General features: G+C 39.3%; 1 protein-coding gene across 3 annotated transcripts in view; it reads right to left on the reverse strand.

The window, feature by feature from the left end:
- Positions 1-25,183, reverse strand: part of C1QTNF7 (C1q and TNF related 7) — a 107,074-nt gene that overhangs the window by 14,714 nt on the left and 67,177 nt on the right. Inside the window, exon 1 of one of the 3 annotated variants that reach the window (XM_010358113.2) lies at positions 2,570-2,671. The exons of the other annotated variants lie outside the window; for them this stretch is intronic. The gene's annotated coding sequence lies outside the window, so the exon portion shown is untranslated. Of the gene's footprint in view, positions 1-2,569; positions 2,672-25,183 lie in introns of those variants that run through there. 3 annotated transcript variants of the gene reach the window in all.

Genomic DNA, 25,183 nt, shown 5'->3' on the forward strand with positions numbered 1-25,183 from the left:
GTCACAATTTCATAAACATTATAATAATTTTTAACAGCTTTATAAAGATATAATTTGCACACCATAAAATTTACCAAAGTGTACAACTCAATGTACATCACAATCCAATTAAAGACTATTTTAAAACTCCAAAAAGAAACCTATACCCCTTAGCTGCACTCCACATACAACATGCTTTAAAACATTTAATTGAATCCATGAGTAGCTGGGACTACAAGTGTGTGCCACCACACCTGGCTAACTTTTGTATTTTTTGGAGAGATGAGGTTTTGCCAAATTACCCAGGCTGGTCTTGAACTCCTAAACTCAAGCGATCTGCCCATCTCAGTCTCCCAAAGTGCTGGGGTTTCAAGAGTGAGCTGCCATGCTCAGCCTGGAAAAACTGTTAATCTTGAACACGTCTGTCCTGGATGCTAATTATAAATAATCCTCAGTCCTATTTTTCTGTAGGGATTGCAAAGCAACAAGTTTTTGTTTTTAAAACACATTTAAAAAATTTAATTTGTGATTCATGAGCCTCCATGTTAATGTGTTTATATTTGAGGCAGAAATGTTGTATATAGTATTTTATGAATTTATTTAATCCTGGAACCCTTTGTTCTTGCTAAACTAGCCACGGAAAATACTTGGAGAAATACTGATTAACTCAGTACAAAGACTGAACTCCTGGAAAACATGTTCATAGACTGAGATCCCTTTGTAAATAGCATATTATTTTTTCCTCAGTGTAAGTAGACTCCAAGTATATTTTTTTCTTGTAAAAATAAAATATGTTGGTGGTGGGAATGTAAAATGGTGCAGCACCTATGGAAAACAATATAGTGACTCCTCAAAAAAATTAAAGAGAATTACCATATGATATAGCAATTCCACTTTGGGGCATATATCCAAAAGAAGTAAAATCAGGGACTCAAATATTTGCACATGCATGTTCATAGCAGCAGTGACTCAAACCGATATTTGCACAGCCATGTCTCCAGCGTAATTCACAATAGCCAAAAGGTGGAAGCAACCCAAGTGTCCATGGAAAGGTGAATGAGTAAACAAAACCTGGTCTACACATACAATGGAATCTTCTTCAGCCTTAAAAAGAAAGGAGATACCGACACATGCTACAACAGGGAGGAACCCTGAAGACATTATATTATGTGAAATAAGTCAGTCACAAAAGGTCAAATATTGTGTGATTCCTCTTACACAAAGTTCCTAGAGTAGTCACATTCATTGAGACAGAAAGTAGAATACTCGTTGTAGGAAGAAGAAGGGGAGAGGGGAATGGGAATTTATAGTTTCTTGGGTACAGAGTTTCAGTTTGGGAAGATGAAGAAGTCCTGGAGAGATGGTGATGATATTGCACAACAATATGAATGTATTTAATGCTGCAGAACCGTATACATAAGAATGGTTGAAGTGGTAAATTTTATGGTATGTGTATTTTACCATAATAAAAAAAACTGAATAAAAAAATGAATTGGAATGCAGGGACAGACCAGTATTCTTATTTCTGTGCCAGGTGTTTTAAGGACATCCTTTACTTTATCCTCACACAACTTGTTATGAAGTAAGTGCTATTATCTTCACTTTACAAGTAAGAACATTGATACTTGGTGGGCTCAATTGGTGGGCTCAAGTCCACACAGGCATGAAATGGTGCAGCCAGAATTTGAACTGAGTTCTTTTGTCTTCAAACACTTGAGTTTGTCCCTACATCATGTGCGGGAAACTATAACGTATTACTTCATGACAACGGGCTGGACTTGATAATTAATTCAAGTTGAAATGTGCTTTGCCTGGAAATCATTAAGAAGAGAATAGGTAACCAGGGAAAGCCAAAATGAGACATTTCCTTGGCCTGCAGAGGTGGAGATTTCACAACAGCAGGCTCTGTGCTTCTCTTGTTGCACCGGGAGTGGCACTGTGATTGGGACAGGATGGAGACCTGAGCTGCTCATGCCTCAGTTCCTTTTATGTTGTTGTTCACCAGCGCCTTGCCTTTGGGGGCTCCAATTTTCCTCTGCAGAACTGCTTTTCCTGTTTGCCATGAATTAACCTCCTTTTCCTCCTGGCACTACTCAAGTCCCTGCAAGGCCACACAATTGCACTGTGTTATGGCTATCTATTGACTTGCTTGTTTCCTCACTAAAATGTGAACTCTAGGACAGAGACTAGTCTACAGTAGAGACTCAATGAAGAAAAAATATTCATCAATATTTATTATTGTCAAAAGTTCATTACTGATAAAGTTTTAGCTGCTTTATGGCACAATGATTTAAAAAACCCTGACATTTGCAAAACATTTTATATCCTAGAGAGCAATGCTAAGCCCATATCATCCTCCCCAAAACCATCCTGTGGTAGGTTAGATGGGGGAACCAAGGTCCAGAGAAGTCCCACAACTTGTCTATGGTTAGAAAGCTAGTGTCAATCCAGAGATTTGAAGCCAGGTCTTTAGTTTTATGGAATCTTCCTACAGAATCATCTGTTTAACAAGCTAAAAAGCTCCCATCACGAGAACAGGCCATTCCATCTACATTTGCCAAAATTCTAAAAAAAAGAGTAAACACCATACCTTGCTCTTAGATGGTGGGCTGCTGCAGGATTCTAAATCCACAAGAGACTGAGGATCTTTCATGAGAGCTCAGTGAAAAACTTGCTTTGGTACCAGACAGAATAACAGATCCAAGTTCTCAAAGATTTCCAAATAGTTGTGCTAAAAATAATTTTCTCGTTTAGTCCCAAAGAGCCAAAGGCCCTGGAAGTCATTCATCGAGTGAGGCTCAACTCGGGGACCAGTTAAAATTACAGTTTTATTTGGGATAAACTTTAAGTGCCTGCTTTCCTTCAGTGGTAAGTTTAGAGCTTCTCCATCTCTGTGTGTTGTGGCCTCTTTTTCAGATTTGTTTACTTAATTTTTTCCCTCTTCGTTTGTTTTCCACTGAGTGAATGTTTCAGGAAAAAAATTACTCACTGACTGGAAATTAGTTGTTAACTTAGAGAAAAAAGCCATTTTGTATTTGAGAGTTTTGGAGGTAGAGCCTTTAGATTCTGGACCTAGGATGGTGTCTTGTGGAATAATGAGCACTGTCCCTATTCTTGGTAAATATGGCAGGAAAACAGCCCCTCATTCTATGTGCTGTGAAAAGAAAGAGGGTTATGAGAATTGTACTGATTTTGTTTTCTTTGTTCTTTGCTGAATGGATAAATGATTGGGTATTTTTAGAAAACTAATATGTCTTTGTGCCTCTAAAGAACTGATCATAACATCTCAAAAGGCAGAATGATTCTCCAAAGCATATGACTAGTCGTCTATGGTGCAATCAATTTCTTTGTTTCCCTCTGCTGTGTATTTCTTATATTTCCTTGGCAACAGCAATATATAATTTATGATGTCATTTATGGAAATTAGACAGCTGAAAAAAATCTTGTTTTTATCTTTATTTTCCTCTCATTCTTCTCAAGCAATGAGAACTCTTATTGAAAGGAATGTTTCCAGAGTTGGTGAAGTGGACGTTGACCACACACTTGACCAAGGAGATTGCTGGGCTCCCCATTCTGATCAACTTAATTTTGCCTTTGGGATCTACTCTCCACACTGGAGGAAATGGTCCTTTGAATTTGTTGGTTGTCCAAAATCTTAATGCCATGATAGTATGGTCAAAACAATGTCTTGAGCATAGAAGCTAGTCATAACTTATTGTTGAATTAGAGTCAAATTTTAATCAGATAAAGTCTCTGGGTCTGTTTTCTCCTTTTCAAAATAAAATGGTTGTCCTTGATTATTTCCAGGGTTTCTCATAGTTCTTAATATTCTCGAACCAAATGATGGTGTCTGATGTCATCCATTTACAAGCTTAATTTCAGGTGATACAGCCTTTCAGTATGTTCATTTATTTGTTTATAAGCGATAACTTCTTAAGTGGGCTTTTTCCATTATCTCTTCTTTGGAGTAGCCCCATCTCTGCCAGGGGGCTCAGAAGTGGATGAATTTGTAGACCAATAAAAGAATAGATGCATTCTTATTTTTCTGCCTTAAAGTGTTGATACAATTTGTGGATATTCATATTTTCTTTTCTGTGTCATTCATAACTTCTCTAACTTCTCTTTAATGTTGCTTACAACACAAAATAAGGTTTTCTTTTTCTTTTTTTTATTATTATACTTTAAGTTCTAGGGTACATGTACACAATGTGCAGCTTTGTTACATATGTATACATGTGCCATGTTGGTGTGCTGCATCCATTAACTCATCATTTATATTAGGTATATCTCCTAATGCTATCCCTTCCCCCTCCTCCCACCCCACAACAGGCCCCAATGTGTGATGTTCCCCTTCCTGTGTCCAAGTGATCTCATTGTTCAATTCCCACCTGTGAGTGAGAACATGCGGTGTTTGGTTTTTTTGTCCTTGCGATAGTTTGCTGAGAATGGTGGTTTCCAGCTTCATCCATGTTCCTACAAAGGACATGAACTCATCCTTTTTTATGGCTGCATAGCGTTCCATGGGGTATATGTGCCACATTTTCTTAATCCAGTTTATCATTGATGGACATTTGGGTTGGTTCCAAGTGTTTGCTATTGTAAATAGTGCTGCAATAAACATATATGTGCATGTGTCTTTATAGCAGCATGATTTATAATACTTTGGGTATATACCCAGTAATGGGATGGCTGGGTCCAATGGTATTTCTAGTTCTAGATCCTTGAGGAATCACCACACTGTTTTCCACAATGGTTGAACTAGTTTACAGTCCCACCAACAGTGTAAAAGTATTCCTATTTCTCCACATCCTCTCCAGCACCTGTTGTTTCCTGACTTTCTAATGATTGCCGTTTTAACTGGTGTGAGATGGTATCTCATTGTGGTTTTGATTTGCATTTCTCTGATGGCCAGTGATGATGAGCATTTTTTCATGTGTCTGTTGACTGCATAAATGTCTTCTTTTGAGAAGTGTCTGTTCATATCCTTTGTCCACTTTTAGATGGGATTGTTTGTTTTTTTCTTGTAAATTTGTTTGAGTTCTTTGTAGATTCTGCATATTAGCCCTTTGTCAGATGAGTAGATTGCAAAATTTTCCTCCCATTCTGTAGGTTGCCTGTTCACTCTGATGGTAGTTTCTTTTGCTGTGCAGAAGCTCTTTAGTTTAATTAGATCCCATTTGTCAATTTTGGATTTTGTTGCCATTGCTTTTGGTGTTTTAGACATGAAGTCCTTGCCCATGCCTATGTCCTGAATGGTACTGCCTAGGTTTTCTTCTAGGGTTTTTATGGTTTTAGGTCTAACATTTAAGTCTTTAATCCATCTTGAATTAATTTTTATAGAAGGTGTAAGGAAGGGATCCAGTTTCAGCTTTCTACATCTGGCTAGCCGGTTTTCCCAGCACCAACAAAATAAGATTTTTTGTATCATTAAAGTATTACACCCCGTCTCTACTAAAAAAAATACAAAAAAACTAGCCGGGCGAGGTGGCGGGCGCCTGTAGTCCCAGCTACTCGGGAGGCTGAGGCAGGAGAATGGCGTAAACCCGGGAGGTGGAACTTGCAGTGAGCTGAGATCTGGCCACTGCACTCCAGCTTGGGCGACAGAGCGAGACTCCGTCCCAAAAAAAAAAAAAAAAAAAAAAAAAGAAAAGGATAACAGTATTTTCTCAGTTCTTCAATACAAATTGGATTTTTTCTTTTTCTTTTTTATTATTTCTCATCTCAGATAATTTATTGTAATCTATGTCTTTCTGAACTCATTCTTTTTCCCAGAGAGAATGAACCTTCGAAAATGTCTCTGAGAGTTTTCAGAACCTCAGATGTTGATAAAGCTTGTCAGTTATTTTCACACTTATTTTAGAAGCAGTGGTGAAGTGATGGGTAGAAAAATATGCTGAAGGAAGTATTGACTCAGAATAAAAGTCAGATTCCATTTTTACCTGCCACTCACCCCAATGACGGGGTCTTATTTTATCTTTCCTAGGCAGATAATCTTCCTTTCTCAACTTGTGTGCCTTTTTATCCCTATATCATTATTTACTTTTCAACTGAATTTGGTCCATTCCATTCCAATCCCATCAATGTTCCCAGAGCACCTAACAGTTTGCCACTAACCTAGCTCTCAAAAAGAAGGTTCAGATTTGTAGCTTTTGTTAATTTTCTTTGAGTGAATACTCCCGACACAGTCAATTTCAAGTTAACAATCTGACCTTCACTGAATGCAGAGTTGGGAAGTTGTAGAATATAGAATTGTAGAATTGGTCCTTGCTGGCAGGTATAAACTAGCTCTGCACACCACTACACACATACATACACACACACACACCATTTTTCTAGGTAGTAGAATTATTTTAAAAAGAAGTTTCTAGCTGATATGTAATGAACATGTACAATGTGCTAAGACATGACAAGCATCACTTTCTTTAATCCTCATCATAACCTCTTGAGGTGAGTAATTGCATTATCCTCCTTCTACAGCTGAGTAATTTAGACAGTCTGATCCACAATTGACACACCTAACCACTTAACATATTTACTTCCTAGGTTGTTGCTAACTTTAAAAGACCACATTTTTTGCATCCAAACAACTTGCAGTTGCATACCCCTTGTTTCTTCCTTCTCCTCTCCATGGGTGCCCTGCGTTCTGTTAGGAATCGAATCTTCTCTTTCTAACCTCAGTGCCTTGCTTATATCATCTCCAGTAGCTGCAAGCCATTACCAACCATGTCTCCCCTATGCCTCTTTCTCCATCTGTTCACATTTATCTTCTGTATGCATCACTTTCTACAGAAAGTCTCCCTGATATTCTCAACCAGGTACAACCCTGTCTTCTCCTGAACCCTTCTAGCACATAATTTGGATCTCTCATGCACTTTAGCTCACTGGTTCTTAACTAGATCTACTGAATGAGCACATCAGCAGATGAAGTTAGGCATTGATATTTTTTAAAAGCTCTATGGGTGATTCCAATGGGCAGCCAGGCTCTAGGAATCTTTGCCTTCTCTACTCTTGCTCAAATGATGCCTTATCTGCTTGTCCTTACAAACCAGGGAGTTGTAGTAATACGAATCTGGTCTTCTTTGTGTCTCATCCTGTTCTTTTATTTATTACTTCATCACATATTTATTTAGCCGCTACTATATGTCAGATGCTGAACGCTTGGTCTGAGTGTTCAGTAAAGAGCAAACAAAGAGTCCTTGTAGAGACAAAATCTAGTGGGGAAGAGAGGTATTTATGAAATAATCACAGAACTATGCTTAATAGGATATGAATTGGGAATTCCCATCCACTTGGAATTTCAGCTGAGAACACAAAGCGGAGAATGATAGGCAACCAGTGCTCATACATTGACTTAGAACTTGTTAAAATCCAGCTGGATCTGGCAGTCACCATCAGCCATTTTCAGTCCACAAAAGAGAAAACTAGAAACTCAGAAAGGATTAGTGTTTGAAGAGAGGCATCAAGATAGAGTTGTGGAGAAGGGAAAGCAGTGCAGGGGCAGCTGTCAGAGAGGCAAGAATATATGCCCTCCCTAAGAGAGAGATGGTACTGAGGAAGGCAGCTGAGTTGGGCCATCTTGATGGGACCTCCTGAGCCAACGAGTCCTCCTAGTCGGGGGAGGCCACTGAGAAGTCGCTGGGTGTATCACTGAGTACAGAAGCTGAGGCTGGCGTGGGAGCACTGCAAGCTATCAACCAAGGAACACCTTCACCCCGAAAGACCCAGCATTTGGCTACCTGGAGTGCACAGCAGCAGACACTGGAGCCAGGAGAGGATCATACAAATAGCACTTATTAAGTAAAAATAATTCAGTCGCTTTTTTCCTGAGTCTCTACTCTCTGACCTGACTCAAGAGGAGCTGAAAGTGAAAGGAGGTGGCAGGAGATGGGGAAGAGCGAAAGGGTATAGCATATCCTGAACTACAGTCATAGAGATGGACAAGTATTGTATTGGATATAAAATAGAAAATTTGATTTAGATTTGTCTTTTTAATATCTGAAAATGAGTCACAATTGACTAATAAAATTGTTCATGTAACTGGAAGTTACCAGAAAGCCAAGAAATTTGCCTGAGATGTCATGAAAGGGCAAGGAAGAAAGATCCAACAGAATTTGGCAAGAACAAATGATGGAAGAAAAATGAGATTATTTGTTATTCATATCATATGAAGGACAGTTAATACCATTTGATAAATTCAATAAGTTTTGGAGAATGCTCTGAAGGAAAAAATAACGGATATTGTGGAGTGTTTCGCTGGACGACCCAGTTCAATCTTGCCTAAAGAGAGAATTTGCCTAAAGGAATGATATCTGACCTAAAAGGGGGAAAAACAGTAGGCATGAACCTGGCAGAAGTGCAGAAAAACACATCGAGGCTGAGAGAATGCCATATACAAAGGCCCTGAGGTGGAAGAGGATGATGCTGAGTGGAGGCTAGTGGGAAAGAGCAAAGGCAGGCATGAGCCTGCAGGGAGGATGTGCCTGGGCCAGGCAGGGCTCTGTTGGCCACGGGATGTTCTGATCCTTATCCAGGGGTCAGTAAGTTCCCCAGAAAGGCTGTGAGTGGGATTTCATGAACCAGGCTGTTGACCAGGTAGAGGTGGTAACTGCTGCCACTTTCCTGGCTTTTCAAGCTGACTTCAACCAGCTGAAACAACTCAGTTTGGTTTCTAAACTGAATCTGCTTTCATTGCAGGGAAAAGGTGGGTTCTTATGCATATTTAAAAAAGGCAATTCACTGACTCATGGAATGAACAAACGTCATTGACCCCTGTGTGTGCCAGGCACTGTGCTGGCCCTGAACATACAGCTTTGAAAGCAGAAGACAGGATCTCAACTCACAGTTCTTACATTGCACTGGGAATTTCACACTGTTAGAGAAGAAGGGATCTCAGAGGTTATCTGCTTGAGTTTCCCGTTTCACAGATAAAAAGCCAGATTCAGTAAGAAGTGAATTGCCCAAATAACCTATTTATGCTAAACCAGAACTGGAACTCAGGTCCCTGCAGGATGGCCAAAAGAGTCTTTGCTCTACAGCCTTCACTGATACCTGGTTCCTAACTTCACATGTAGAAGACAATCCAATGTTTTAATCTACACAGATATCCATGATTGTGGATAAATGTGAATTAACAATATAGCAGTATCCTGGATCATAATACTTTACCTTGCCCAAAATATCACTTCTCGTATTTTAAAACATAAAAAACTTAAAAAATTATAGAAAGTTGGCCAGACGTGGTGGCTCATGACTGTAATCCCAGCATTTTGGGGGGCTATGGTGGGAAGATCGCTTGAGACCAGCCTGGGCAATATGGCAAAACCCGATCTCTCAAAAAAAAAAAAAAAAAAAAAAAAAAAATAAGAAATAGCCAGCCATTGCTGGAGTGCATATATAGGCCCATCTACTCAGAAGGCTGAGGTGGGAGGATGGCTTGAGCCCAGGATGTTGAAGCTGCAGTGAGCCATGTCTGCACCACTGCACTCCAGCCTAGGTGACAAAGCATGACCCTTTCTAAAAAAAAAAATTATCAAAAGTTTTAAACATATTAAAAGATAGAGATCAAGTAGATAATGAATTTCCATGTACCCACTGAGCTATTTGGAAATTTAGCATTGAATGGACAGGAAATAATATTAGATGAAATAATATTAGGTTAGGGTAGATATTAGATGAGAATGCATTTTCCCTGAACCTTTGGTCTTCAGGAGGAAGGATTTTCCAAGTATACTCTTTTCCTCCCTCACCTCTTGATTTATTCTGCCCTGGGGAAGGTAGGATGAATTATTGGATAGGCAAATATGAAAAAGAACAACTAGGCATGTTCAGGTCAATGAACTGGAGATGAAAAATCTGTCAAATCCCAAGGAATCTGGATTAAGAAGCTCCTTTGCTGTCATATCTGAGCAATATCCTTTTTCTTTTTAAGCAGATTTATTAGAGTATAATTATTAAAATGTAAAATGTACCCTTTTGGTAAATTTTTGATTTTGGTAAAATTTGGTAAATATGATGACTTTTGGCCAATGTATGCAATTGTGTAACCACCACTAAAAAAGAGATATAGAGCATTTCCATTCGCTCCAAAGTGTTCCCTTTTGTCCCTTTGTAGTCAGTCTCCTCCACCCCAGCTGCCTGAAACCTCTGATCATATATCTGTCCTGTAATTTTGCTTTTTCCAGAGTGTCATATAAATAGAATCTTACAATGAGTGGGTTTTTGAGGCTCTCTTCTTTCACTTAACACAATGTTTTTCAGAGTCATTTGTGTTGCATGTTTCTTTCATTGCTGAGTAGTATTCCATTGTATGGTTGTACCACAAATTTTAAATATCTATATCTATATGTTTATTAACCATCTACTATGTGCTACCTACAGTGAGTCCTGACCACTTAGTGAAGTAGGTATTGTTATCTCCTTATTACAGATGTGGGAACTGAAGTTTCTAAATGAGAGAACTGGCCCAAGGTCACACAGCTACTGAGTGATAGATTTGGCATTCAAACCCAGATTTGTCTGACCTTCAATCCAAGCTCTTGGTTTAAGATGAGGAGAGTGATAGTACTTGGCTCCTTGGATTGTTGTAAAGATTAATTGAAATAATCCACAGAAAATGAGTCCCTGTTGCCTAGCACTTCGTGGGTGCTCCATAAATATGAAGTAGGTGAATAGTGCTGACATAGCTGCCACTGCTCTTACCACTGAGCTTTGGCTACTGTTCTTTGACAAGTGCCATTGACTATCCTGAGTTCTCGGTGCGCCTCTTGTTTGCGCCTGAAAACCATCCGAAGGTCAGAGGCCTGGAAGCAATGCCTCCACTCAATGATGCAAACCATTCCAGCCACAGAATTTTGAGAGTGTCTTTGTGACATTATGTAGGCATAAAAATAGTGGTGATCATAACAATACTGTGCTAATACCTTACATTTATTATTTAGTAGAAAAAGCTCTTCCACTCTCTTTTTCTTTCAGGCATCTCAGGTCTATTAGAACATTTTGGTGTTTCTAAACGTTTATCCGGATAATGGGGGGTCCATGTTCTCTGCTTTGTTTATTGCTAAAAACATGTGAGGCATTCTGTGGGGAGGGTGCCTGAGGACATGAGCCAAGTTCAGGGTCAAGAGCTACATTAGACCCAACAAAGGCAAAGATTTAGCGGCAGGTGGTGCCTCTTGCATGCACATTCACTTCCAGCCAAAACGATGTCCTCAGCAGACTCCATCACATTGGAGAGAGAGCTGGGAAATCCAACAATGACTCATAGTGTGCTGGGGAGGAAAACTGAGCACTGAGGTTTGGAAAAAAAAAAGACAAAGCAATGGAATGTTACCCTAGAGTCTAAACTAGCAGGAATCTTCATGTCTTCCCCCTTCCCACTGACATTTCTTTGTGGATTAAGACTGCTGGCTTTGAAGGACAAAGTCATCATTGTCCAGCCATGTGACCTTGAGCAAATTGCCTTGGGCAAAAGACTCTGAGGATTACCCCTCTGAAACCTTAGTGTTCTCTTCTATAAATTGAAATTTTAAAAACGTCCAAACAAAGTAAGGTTGTTATAAAGTTTGATGAAGTAATGAACCTTGTTGACTGACACATTTGTGCTAGTCAAAAAATGTTGATTTCTGTTGGTGCAGGGAGGAGCATATTTAAGTTACAGGCATTCCTTTTTCTTTCAATAGTGTTTAGAGTTTAAGTTCTTGTTGGGACTAGGAAATGCATGTCTTTGGAGGCACTTTAGATCTGTGTTTTCAGGATAATCTCATCTATGTGATCAGAAACACTCTCCTTAGGGATAGAACTTCTAAGCAATTTCTTGAAAACTGAAGGATGACTGAAAGATGTCTGAGAAAATAAGTGCCAGAATAGAATAAGTAGTTTCTTCAGGGAGAGCTAATGGTTCAGTAAAAGCCTGGCATTGAGAGAGAACAAGGCACCTTGGAGAGAGTGAGAAAGCTCGGGAGGCTGAAGAAGAGTGAGGAGGAAGAAGGGCGGGGGGTGGGGCCCATTGTGGAGGCTGTGGATGTTGAGGCTAAGCTTTCTTGGGTGACTTAGACTTTATCTTCAGGGCATTAAGAAGCCAGTGAAGAGTTTGTGAGTGATGAGAACCATATATGATTCCTATTAATAGATAGATTTCTTGGACTGCTATCTGGAGAAAGGATGGGAGGCAGCAAAAATGAAGCAGACTTGGGCAAAGATAGGTAAGAAAACTACCTCACAACTGGCGAGGATTCTAATATAATGGGATTCTAGAAGATTAGGCAGAGGTTTGGTTTGTTTGGTTTTTGTTTGGCCATGTGTGTGTATGTTTGTGTGTGTGTGTGTGTGTGTGTATATGTATGTGATTTCTTTTTAATATTTTTTCCTGTTCATATACACTTTTTGATCAAATTATATATACTTTTTTTTAAACCTCATGTATTTTCTATAATTGTCCTATGGAACTATTTGTATTTTGTTTTAAATATACACATGAAATATCAGGAGGAAAAGGTAGAAAAACAAGAGTAAATAATTATTTATATAGTTCTATTTCTCAGAACTATACCGCTGTTACCACTTTGGTTTCTTTCTTTCTGTTATTTTTGTTCTCTCTGTGTATTCATAGGTCTTCTGTTCAAAGATTTGTAATAGCACCTATGCACGGTTGCTGTGTGCTTTTTCTTTAACCTAATATTATATCATAAGTGTTTCCCCTGTTATGTTTTAGAGCAATTAATGGCCAAACAATATCCATTAAGCAGTTGTACAATAATTTATTTAACCCCCTCCTCTCCTATTATGGGACAATTAAGCTGTTTCTATTTTTTCCTAGTATAAATGAGATTACATTGAAAGTTTTGTGCATAAGCCTTTATCCCTATTTAGGATTATTTCCTTAGGATAGATTCCCAGAAATGGAATTATTGGATCAAAAGGTCTGTATGTTTTATGTCTTTCTTGGTACATGCTGCCAAACTGCTTTCCAAAAGGTTGTGTGAATTTACACTGCCCCGTCCCTGTATAAAAACAAAATCCTGGGGAATGTAAGTTCCCCCACAGTCAGGCACCTTTTGTCCCTGGAACACAGACAGAGCCACAGAATCTCAGATTTGGAAGTAGCTTTAAAGGTTAGTGAAGCTAACCTGTGCTGAGAAGACAGCGTCAAAGCTTGTTCCACAATGGTATTGGCAATTGTACCATTTTTGAGTTGGGTGGCATCTCAGAGGTCATTTTGCATAAATGCCCCAAATTGCTTACACAATCTCAGGGGTTCTGGGTAGACTCTGTGCTGAGGGCTCTGCATACAACAACTCAGTCTTTCTACAACTACAGGAGAAGGATACTGTTATTGTTCTTTTCATTCTTCAAATGGAAAAACTGAGGCACAAGAGGTAAATAACCTGCCTCAGGCCATGTGGTCTTAGGACTCTTAACTACTATATTTTGCTACCTCTTTTCAGTAAATACCTATATAAACTAAAGAGAGACAAGCACTACAAAAGAAAAGAAGAGGGGTTGGTGAAAGAGATTAAAAAGAGTGCCTACTGTGGTTTGGGAGATCAGGGAAAGGAAAGTCACTCTAAGGATGAGATACTTGGGGATACCTGAGGATGTCTTAGCCAGGTGAAGATGGGATAAAAGCCTCACAAGAAGGGAGAACAGCATGTGAGAAGGCCCTGGGGCAGGAGAGGACTTCGGGAATTGTAGTAACTGAGAGGACAATGGGTTGGAGCTTATAAGACAAAATAGCCTGTAAGAAAGGAGGTCAGAAAAATAGTAGGGGTCAAGTCATTTCAGGACCTGAAGAGGTTGGCTTTTATCTTAACAGCAATGGGGTTCCATGAGAGGGTTAGAGGAGACCATGATCTTTGTTGTGCATAAAACGATGATGGAGAAGGCATTAGAGAGGGCTCGGGAGGGGAGGTGGGAGCAAGTTGGGAGGCTGATGCAGCCGAGTGGGCGAAGATGATCATGGCTGGTCACTGTGGCTACAAAGGACAAAGAGAGAAGTGGAGAGATTTTCAACAGACTTTTGTTTAAGTGCTGATGGGTAAGATGTAGCCTCTTGCCGGAAGCCTTTTGGGTGCTTGTCCATGCAGGCTCACCCTGACGAACCTTCTCTCTGCCCCCATGGAAATCCCCAGTGTTGGAGATGGGGCCTGGTGGGAGGTGTTTTGGTCATGGGGATGGATCCTTCATTAATGGCTTAATGTTGTCCTTGCAAGACTGACTGAGTTCTTGAGAGATCTGGTTGTTTAAAAGTATGTGGCACTTCTTCCCTTCCCTCTCCCACTCAATCCATGTGAGAGGCCTGTTTCCTCCTTTGCTTCCTGAGGCTCTCACCAGAAGCAGATGCCAGCACCATGCTTCTTGTACAGCTTGCAGAACTGTGAGCCAATTAAACCTCTTTTCTTTCTTTTTTTCTTTTTTTTTGAGACAGAGCCTTTCTTGATCATGGCTCACTGCAGCCTTCAACTCTTGGGCTAAAGCAATCCTCCTACCTCAGCCTCTCAAGTGTCTGCAATCACAGGTGTGTGCCACCATATTTGTAGAGACAGCTTCTCACTATGCTGCTCAGACTGTTCTTGAACCTTGGACTCAAGTGATCCTCTTGCCTTGGCCTTTCAAAGGGATAGAATTACAGGCATGGGCCACAGTGTCTGGTCTCAACCTCTTTTCTGTATAAATTGTACAGCCTTGGGATCTCTTTATAGCAATGCAAGAATAGACTAACATAGTCACATGTTTCATGAGTCATTTTATATTAAATGCTCAGAATAGATAAATCCATAAAGACAGAAAGCAGATTGATAGTTGTCAAGGGCTCAGGGGAGTGAGAAATGGGGAATAGCTGCTTAGTAGTATGGGGTTCTCTACTGAAGTGATGAAAATGTTTTGGAACTTGATATAGTTGGTGGCTGCACAAGATTGTTAACATTCTAAATGCTTCTGAATTGCATATTTTAAGGTGGTTCGTTCTACATTATGAGAGGTTCATTTCAATAAAAACATTTACAAAGAATACATGGGAATGAAATGCACTAGTTTCAGGTCCTCAGTGGTTAACTGAAAGACAGAGAAAGAATAAAAGGTGGATCTTTAGCTAAATTTATAATTTTTTTATTTCTTTATAACATAAAAGACCTGGAGGAAAACAAAAACTGTCACTACTTGGGCTATCCCTGAAAAATCTTTTGTATAGGGAAATGCAGCTAAGACTAGGGAGAATGCAGTAGACAAGCAAGAAGGCAGTGTTGGCTGCACTTCAGCTGATTTTTCTTTCCACTGAAGATTTTTCTTTCCTCTGACTTTTAACACAAGTGGAAGGACTTCGAGGTCATGAGACTCAATTTGGTGTGCTGCGGCCACAGTTCCTATATTAGAATCAATGCAATAATGCAGTGCTAATCTGAGGTATAACAAACTGCAGAAAGTGGCTTCTTACAATTAGTCTGTCTTTCCTCAGATGGAAAAGGAGTTGTGTGAGACAGCAGAGCACTTCAGGGTCAAGAACTGAGTCCCTACAATCAAGGCAGGATCGAGTATCGTGGAGAGAACTGGTGCCTCTAGTGAGTGGCTGCCCAGGTTACAGGTAAGGGGAGCTAAAGAACCCACCCTACTGAGAGGCCCCTGTACCCTGCCTGGTCCAGGCACTATGTACATATCAGCATGGTCAACTTTCAGGATCACTTCTAAGTGGGGGTTGGTTTGCCTGCACTTTGTAGTGGAGGAAATGGAATCTCAGATGAGGAACATGCCTAAGGTCACAGAGGGAGTTGAACAGAACTAATATTCCGATCCTGTCTGCCCAGTGCCAGAGCCTATGTTCACGGTAGTGCCTCTAGTTCTAAAACAGAGCCTGGCATGTAGAGCTGGATATATATTTGTTCAATGAATTAATGAATAATAGCAAAATGAAATAATTTCTAATGGTGTATTAGTTTGGTAAAGACACAAAGAATTAAAACTAATTAAAGAGCAGGCACATTTATAGATTGTTCATGCAAATATAAAGTGGTATAAACTTTTAGGAGTGCAAAATTTATATTGGCAAATATATATAAAGAGTCTGAAAATTGTGCAAACCCTTTTCCCCAACACTTCCACCCTTAGGATGTAATTTAAAGACAACGATTTTTAAAAAGTACTCAAAGCTCTACAGCAGTGGTAATCACAGTGTAACATTTTTTGATGTTATAAATGATTTGTTCTATAATTAAAGATTACTTAAATCAATGGCACATCAGCAAAAGGACTGTTTTGCAGTTCTTAAAAATCTATGTACTAAAAGAACATTTAATGACAAAGGCAAATCTTTTTTAACATATTGCTTAATGGAAAAAGGAGGCTACCAAATAGTGCCTCTAGTTTGTAACATTTATTCCAGTTTAAAAACAATATATACAGGCCGGGTGCTCATGCCTGTATTCCCAGTAATTTGGGAGGCTGAAGTGGGAGGATTGCTTGAGCTCAGGAGTTTGAGACCAGCCTGGGCAACATAGTGAGACCCCATCTTTAATCTCTCTCTCTCTCTCTCTCTCTCTCTCTCTCTCTCTCTCTATATATATATATATATATATATATATATATGCATCAAATAAAAAGATGAGAAGGCCCAATACCAAAATATTAATGTAGTCACATTACTATACAGAGAGGTTATGGGCAATTTGTATTTTCTAATTTTATTTCTATTGTACTTTCCAACTATTTTTCAAGGGGAAATAAGCATATTCTTTTGGTCTTAGAAACAAGTCAATAAATGCTACATGAAAACAAAACAAACTTGCTCTACTCATCTAACGAACAATATCTTGTGTGGATGAAAAGAAATGTCCTTTTTCTTAAAGAAATAAATAATTGATAATGTAAAAGAGTGTCTTTGAATATTTCTCTTAGTGTATTTTCTCTTCTTCCTCCTCCTCTTTTCTTTCTTATTTTTTTGGTTCCTCAATGTACAACTCTAGCTCCTTCTCTTCCTGGTGCCAATCTTAAACATCTGGTTAATGATCTGAATTCTCTCCTTCTCCTGTGCTTTCTCATTGAGGAATTTGAAAGCAAAGAGTCTTGGATTTTAGACATTTGGGAATGGCCAAGATTTTGGACTTGTTTTGTGAAAAGATGTATTTGTTCAGTTGAGCAAGTGTGAAGCAAATGCTTTCAGCATGTCTATTAATCTTAGCAGTCTGAGTGATGTAAGGGTATGCACACTCATGTTTTATGATGTTTGGTTTCATAAAAATATGTTTGGTTTCAAGGCATTGGCCTCTATTCTCTGTTGACTAAGAACAAATTTGGAGTAAGGAAGGCATCTTGAATTTTATCCCAAACCTAGTTTGTTTTTTAATCATCAACTGGAACTCTATGATGGCTATGACTAACACGTTTTGTGAGTTCACAAAAACATTTACTTTAATAGAAAAAAAAAATAGAACAACTCTAGAATCAGAGTGACTGACGCTGTGTTTTGCCAAAGGATTCTTGCTGGAAGGTTCTACTGAGAGTTTTGAGGGCTGTTACTGCTTATCACACTGAGAAGAAATGGAGAGATTCTAAATTTAGGTCACAGATTCTAAATAGAAAAAGAAGCAAAACAAAGGGATATTCTAGTCAGGTTGGGGAACTCAAGCCTGATTTATAACCACCGAGATGCAGGCAGAATTCTCTTTTCATCACACCAGAGTTAATAATGTGTTGAATGGAAGAAAATGTGTTTGTACCCCCAAAGCCCTATTAGTGTGTTCTTTAACTTTAATCAAGCTGCAGAACTATGAGATGCCATTGGGCAATGCTTAGGTTAAAATGTGCAGTGCAAAAGTCCTGATAGAAAATGTGTGCATATGATTTTGTAAGGAGAAAAATAAAAAGAAAGCCTCTACATTTAAAAAGACCAGAAAGAAATATCATGAGATGTTACTTGTTTTATGTTATGATCACAGATTTGTTTGTTGTTTTCTCCCTTTCTGTATTTTCTGAAATTCTTAATGATCATGAATTTTTAAAATAACAAATGGTTTATTTATTCATTCAGCACATAGCTTCCAATCATTAAGTTTAGAGCTTCAAGGATGATTAAACTATGTATCTGCCCTGAAGAAGCATACAGAACTCTAGGAGAGACACCAATTGACACAAAGTGAATAGCTGCCATGAGAGAGGAATGCCTGAGGTCCAAGTGTGTATCAAAAAGGTAGTGCCCATTATACCTGTGTGCAGAGTCAAAATTTAAAAACAATTAAATACACATTACAATGACAATGTTCAATATGCATGAAAGAAAACATACTGTCTCCTTGACTCTAGGTTGCTCTCTCCAGTTACATTTGTGTTTGAGAAGATTGGAACTAAAAACTGAGATGACCCACTTTTGTAGGGGCTAAGGATCACACAGTATTGTGGTTGTCAATTTGAGAAATCAGTCAGTCTCGCTGAATCCTTGTCTCCATCCACAGAGGCTGTAACTTTGCTGATGCATCTTTTGAATGCCATTATATTAACGTGCAGTTACCTTGCTTCTCTGTCTCATGTGTTTTAGAAAGTTAACCTTCCTTTTTTATTTTAACTACCATTGAAGCATATTCCTTTTAGCAAAAAGTACAGCAGTAAAGAGCTCAACAAATTGGTTAGAAATCAGTTTTTAAAGAGAGAATATGAGCTCTCAATTGGGTCTCACAGGATTTTCCAAAGAGATTGTGCATTAACTTGGACTCATTACTGTTTATTTTGGCTGTTGAGAAATCTTTTTGGAGTGTTTGCCAATTTGTAGCATCCCATCCATGTTGCAAGTGATTGGGTTTATTCATATAGATTATCTCTGGGTCAAAGGAGTGTTACCCATTTGTTACACAAACATTTATTTAGTGCCTACTATGTGCCTGGCCTCTACTCAGAGCTAGTGCAATAGCAGTTAGCAACAGACAAGGTCCTTACCTTCTGGGGAGATGACAATAAAAACATAGACAGATAAGTAACCATGGAACTAGGTGGTAGAAGCACATGATGTGCACACAGAGGATGGCTATGGAGGTTGTATGCAGGAGACTGAGTCTGTTTCTATTTATCCCTGATGTTTGATGTCTTTAAAATGTGCTGTTCATTTTGATCAAATTTGGTGTTGGTCATCTTGCTACAGTGGACAGTACCTGGGCTTTGAAGTCAGAGCCACCTGGGTGGTGCAACTCCCAGGAGAGTTCTATAATGGATCTGAACATCAGTTTTCTCATCTCTGTTTTGCAGAGAAGACTGCACGCTGCCAGTGTTGGTGTGACAGAGAAATGGGTTAGGCGAACAGTCTGTAGAACATATTAGGGGCTCAAAAACTGAGATGGATTGATTCATGTTCTTTTTATGTGATCTCTGTCTCCTATTGCTCACTCGTTGAGATTGCTGGCATTCTAACAGTTTTGCCTTCTATAAAAATCTCCAGAAAAGTAGTTACACAGGTGCACATGTGTCTTTTCAAGTTGTCTTTTAGTGTAATTTACTTTCCAGGTGTGGTGAGCTGCACAATAGCCTCCCAGAGATGTCTAGTTCTCATCCCAAACACCTGTGAGTGTGTTTCCCATACGTGGTGAAACGGGATTTGCAGATGTGATTAAATGAAGAGTCTTCAGATGGGCCAGTTATCCTGGATCATCTAAGTGGGCGCTGTGCTATAATCACAAAAGTCCTCTTAAAAGAGGGAGGCAGAAGTTCAGAATTATAGAGGGAAGGTGATGGTGTGAATGGAAGGAGAGGGAAACAATGAGAGAAGATGCTACCCTGAGGACTTTGAAGATGGAGGAAGAAGCCCTGTGCCAGAAAATGTGGGAAGTCTAGAACAGTGCTCCCCAAACGTTTTGGCACCAGGAACTGGTTTCATGGAAGACAATTTTCCCACAGACTGTGGGGGTGGGAGTGGGAGATGGTTTAGGATGATTCAAGTGCATTATGTTTTTATTGTGCACTTTATTCTATTATTATTATACTGTAATGTATAATGAAATAATTATACAATTCACGATAAGGTAGAATCAATGGGAGCCCTGAACTTATTTTACTGCAACTAGACCATCCCCTCTGGGGTGATCAGAGCCAGGACAGATCATCAGGCATTAGATGCTCATAAGGAGTGTGTAACCTAGATCCCTTGCATACATAGGTCACAATGGGGTTCGCACTCCTGTAAGAATCTAATGTTCCTGATCTGACAGGAGGTGACGCTCACATGGTAATGTGAGCAATGGGGAGCAGCTGTAAATACAGATGAAGCTTCACTGACACACCTGCCACTCACCTCCTGCTGTGCTACCCCGTTCCTAATGGGCCTTGCACCAGTACTGGTCCGTGGTTCGGGGACTGGGGACTCCTGCTCTAGAAGATAGAAAAGGCAAGGAAACGGCATTCCCCCCAGAGCATCCAAGAGGAATGTAGCCCTGGAAGCCCATCTGAGACTTCTGACCTTCAGAATCATAAGATGGTAACTGCTCCACCAAGTTTGTGATCATTTGTTACAGCAGTTATAGAAAATTAATATACCAGGGGAAGCCAGGAGACCCTGCCAGGGCTGTAGGCAACAAAAAGAATAGGGGTGTCTGGGTTGGTTTAGACAGTGATTTCTGAAGCCAGCATACCTGGGTTTGAAGCCCAGCTCCACCTCCTACTAACCACTTTCACGCTGGGTGGGCAGAGCACGTTCAGACCCTGGGCTGTCGGACTCCACAGCTCACTGTCTCCTCTAGGAATGCAGGCTGACTAGGCTGCCGGAGACCCTCCTGGTGATTCTGCACAATGGTCTGTTTTTAAGAGATCCAACAGCATCTCTCTAGGTTCATAGTTTCTGCCGTGTCTGTGCATGTGCACAGTGGTTTTTTAAAAAAATATTTCATAATGAAAAGCATGAATAGCGAAAATAAATCTTTCTTCCACATTCATCTTTCATCTTGTTTGTCTTTCCTGTGAAAATCATGGTCATCTTCAGAACACGATGTTCTCTCTATGCCTCAGTGTGCCTTCTGGGACAAAGTTAGCATATGTCCCATATACTAAATGCGACAAATGTTAGTATATGTTTAGGATATTTAAGAACACTGGCACTGTAAGTGCTCAATAAATGTAAATGGTTATTAATATAATGAGTTCTTATTGGAATGAATTTGCTGACTCCCTGGAATAATGGAAGTTAATATACATGTACATTTCCACAGTGAAAGTCTCTTTCAGTAGGGGGCCAGTAGGAGTTTCTTTTGCTTCCTGTTCCCCTGTGGAAAGGAGATGCAATTGGGATGACAGGCACTGCTGCTTTTCAAAACTCTTGTTTTGTTTCTGGGTTGTAACTCAAAATCCATGCTGACATTGTAGCAGCCAAATAAAGTGGTGCCCTTTGACCTTGTTGCAATTCTGTATGTCTCTGGTAGATTACAGGCTGCCTACTTGCTGCTTTGCAAAAGATTTATTCCCCTAATAGTTCCGAAAACCAGAGAGAAAGCATATTCACGTGAAATCCTGGTGATTTTTCTAAGTTTACCTAGTTAGTTTAATACCATAATCTAGTATAATTCATATCTCTAAAGCTGAAGGCTACCCAATTGTGTGAATCTAGCCTAAGAAAAATAATTATGAATTCAGTAAAAATGTTCACATACAAAGATGTTTATATTGCAGCACTATGAAAAACAGAAAAATCTGGAATAAACCAAAATGTCATGTAATAGTAGAGTTATTAAATATATTTTGGGTTATTCACTCAGTGGAATATTATGCAGTTAGTTGAAAAGCTGATTATAATGCCTTTTCCATAATAAGGAAAATATTCACAATATACTGTTAAGAGAAACATTGAGAGTCAAAATTGTGTTCAGTACAATTATAATGCTTATAATGATACAGCTCACACATTAACAGCCTGGCAGAAAACGTACCAAAATGCTGGTATCCATTGTGAAGGTGGTAGAATTATGAACTGTTTTTTTCCTACTTTCTATTTCCCATATATTTAGTAATATAATTATTTACATCTCTAAGAAAAAAAGTAAATGAAAACATAAAGCAATAAGCCAAAGCTCCAAAATAGTGTGGAAGATGTCCAAGAAAATTATGACTGCACACATTTATAATTCTAAATTAAAATACCTCAGGAGTTCTAGTTTCCTGGATTAGTGCTGATGGCAGGAAGGCTGGGGTGAGAAATTTTGGCCATTAGCACTTCACAGGGTATATAGAAACTGTTTTAGCACATACACTTTCTGGCTTTAAGTCAACTGATTTGGTTTTATGAGACAAAGAAGAGTTGCTTCCCCAGATAATTTAATTGTGATCATTTCAATAACCTTCATTCCAGCACAAGGACAATGGAGAAAAAAAAGAGTCATCATATCTATGATTTACTGAGGGCTCGCTATGTGCCAAACTGTGTGTGGAATGCTTTATATGTATTGTCCTATTTCAGCCTAACAACTCTGGTAAGTGGGCCCTATTATACAGATTTCATAGACGAACTGCTCAGAAAAGTGAGCACACCACGCCCAGGGTGTCTCATTGGGTGGGCAGAGCACGTTCAGACCCTGGGCCCGTCGGACTCCACAGTTCACTGTCTCCTCCAGGAGCTCAGGCTGACTAGGCTGCCCAAGACCCTCCCAGCAATTCTGCACAATGCTCTGTTTTTAAGAGATCCAACAGCATCTCACTAGATTCATAGGTTCTGACCATGGCTGTGCATGTACACAATGGTTGTTAAAAATTTCATAATGAAAAGCATGAATAGTGAAAATAAGTCTTTCTTCCACATTCATCTTTCATCCCCAATTTGTCTTTCCTGAGAAAACCATTGTAAATAAGGAGCACTAAATAAATCTAGATAGATACAGAGGTCCATTTCCAAGTTGCAGTCACTTAGAGTCTTGTAGGCCTTGAAAACCTCTGGAGTTTTAACAAGCTTCCCAGATAATTTGGATGAAAGGCCTGAGGCTGAGGACCATTACTACCATGATACAGTGATGTCCACTTGAATACAAATAATAGCAATTTCACCCTTTTTATGTCAATAATATATCAGCTGCATGCAGCCTTTTATGAAGATAGACATTTGATAAAGCAAGTTAATTTTTCTTAGTTTTACAAAAATCTAAAAATTTTAGAGAGTGGTTATTTTAGTTGGAGATGTTTCTGAGCAGAAGTGGAATTGAAAATTGATCTGAAAATCCCATCTCTCCTTGGGTGTCAACTGGGGTGCTGGAAGGAACATTGGACTTGGTGAGACTGGGGGTCTTAGTCAGCTCAGGATGCCCTACCAAGATACTATTAACTGGTGACTTAAATAACAGACATTTATTTCCCACAGTTCTGGAAGGTGGGAATTCTAAGATCAAGGTACTGGCTGGGGTTAGGGCTTCAACACATGAATTTTGGTGGCGGAAGGTGGACACACACATTCAGTTCATAACACAGGGAGTCCATAACACAGGGCTTCTAATCCTCTCCACCAATGAGCAGCTGAGTGCTCTTGGGAAAGTTATTCCTGTTTTCAGACTGTAAGGTTGATTGGACCAGTTCAGGGATATCCAAAGTGCTCCCCAGAGGAGCTTAGAGCCTTCTTCGGGGCTGAGATGGAGGGTGTTACCACCGCAGCTTACAGCTTTCTAAGTCAATAGGTTAGCCCCTTTCCATCCTCATCATTCCACCAGAGAAGCTTCTTCTTATCTGTACATACATACTTATCCATATGTACATACATACATACATTCTTATCTGTATATATACACACATATATACTTATCTGTATCTGGATATACGTACATACTTATCTGTATATACATACATACATTCTTATCTGTATATACATATATCCTTATTTGTATCTGTATATACATACATGCTTATCTGTATATACATGCATGCGTCCTTATTTGTATATACACACATACATACATTCTTTTTTTTGAGATGGAGTTTTGCTCTTGTCACCCAGGCTGGAGTGCAATGGCACAACCTCGGATCACTGCAACCTCCGCCTTCTGGGTTCAAGTGATTCTCTTGCCTTAGCCTCCTGAATAGCTGGGATTACAGGCGCCCACCACCACGCCCGGCTAACATGTATATATATAACATGAAGGAGCTGCTCTTCTGGAATGATTGTATAAAATATTAGTTAAGTCCAGGCTGTGCAGATTTCACCAGTTTTTGTGTTTGCTTTTTGCTTTTTTTTTTTTTTTTTAACTAATGCTCTTTGTCTTTCCCAGGATCCAATTCAGTAGACCACATTGCATTTTGTGACTTATTTGATTTTGCCACTGATTAAGATTTTAGCCAGAGCCGTGGTTCTGGAACAACAATGAAAGGAAATGTGTGATATCCACTGGATGAGCCTTTGGCCAGGTGTCCTCCACTTGATTAGGCTCGTGGCTGACGTCAGTGCATGTAAACAAGCCAGGTCTTTGGAGTTGGGCAGAGCTGATCTAAATTTTACTCTCTGGAGGATATTGGACAAGTCTCTGAGCCTCCCTGAATTTTAGGACTCTCATCTCTAAAATGCGAGAATAATAACTACTTTGCAAGTTCTGTGGATAAAGTGAGTTTGGCACAGAATACAACTTAATGTGACATTTTTGCTATGGTGGCTATTTCCTAGGTCCATAGGATGCTATTGACCTCAAGTTAAGGGCTGTCTGGGCTGTGCCACCAAGGGGGCCGTGCCATTGGTGTTACCATCCTGACACTCTTGTTCCATGCCCAGCAGAACCTCTTAAACATTTACATGTACTTGAAATAATTAAAGCCGCTTTGTCTCCTGCTCCAAGGAATGGCACTCTGCTATCTAGTGTTTTAATCATACTGTTGAGATGGGATTTAAAACATGCGCTTGAATCAGTTGTTCCAAAATGGAAAAATATTACACAATTAATACATGTTAATCATAGAAAAATTAGAGTGTGTGAATAAACAAAAGGAAGAAAATAGAAATCAGCTGTAATCAGACCACCCAGCAATAACCCTGTTATCATTTTGGGATCTACATCTGGAAAGATATGTATTCTCTCCCTGTCTCTTTCCCCTTTAAAGATTTAATAAAATTGAACTATTCTATGCATTTCATTTTGTGTATCCTATTACCTCTTTCTATATATGATCAATTTTTAAATAGTAAAATATAATTCTACAGAGTAATTTTTAAATTATAGTATATGGATGTGTTAAAATTGCCTTCACTAATTCACTATTGTTGGATGGTACGGTTGTTTTTAATTTT

Source organism: Rhinopithecus roxellana, chromosome 2, assembly GCF_007565055.1.
Source record: "Rhinopithecus roxellana isolate Shanxi Qingling chromosome 2, ASM756505v1, whole genome shotgun sequence".
NCBI lineage: Eukaryota > Metazoa > Chordata > Mammalia > Primates > Cercopithecidae > Rhinopithecus > Rhinopithecus roxellana.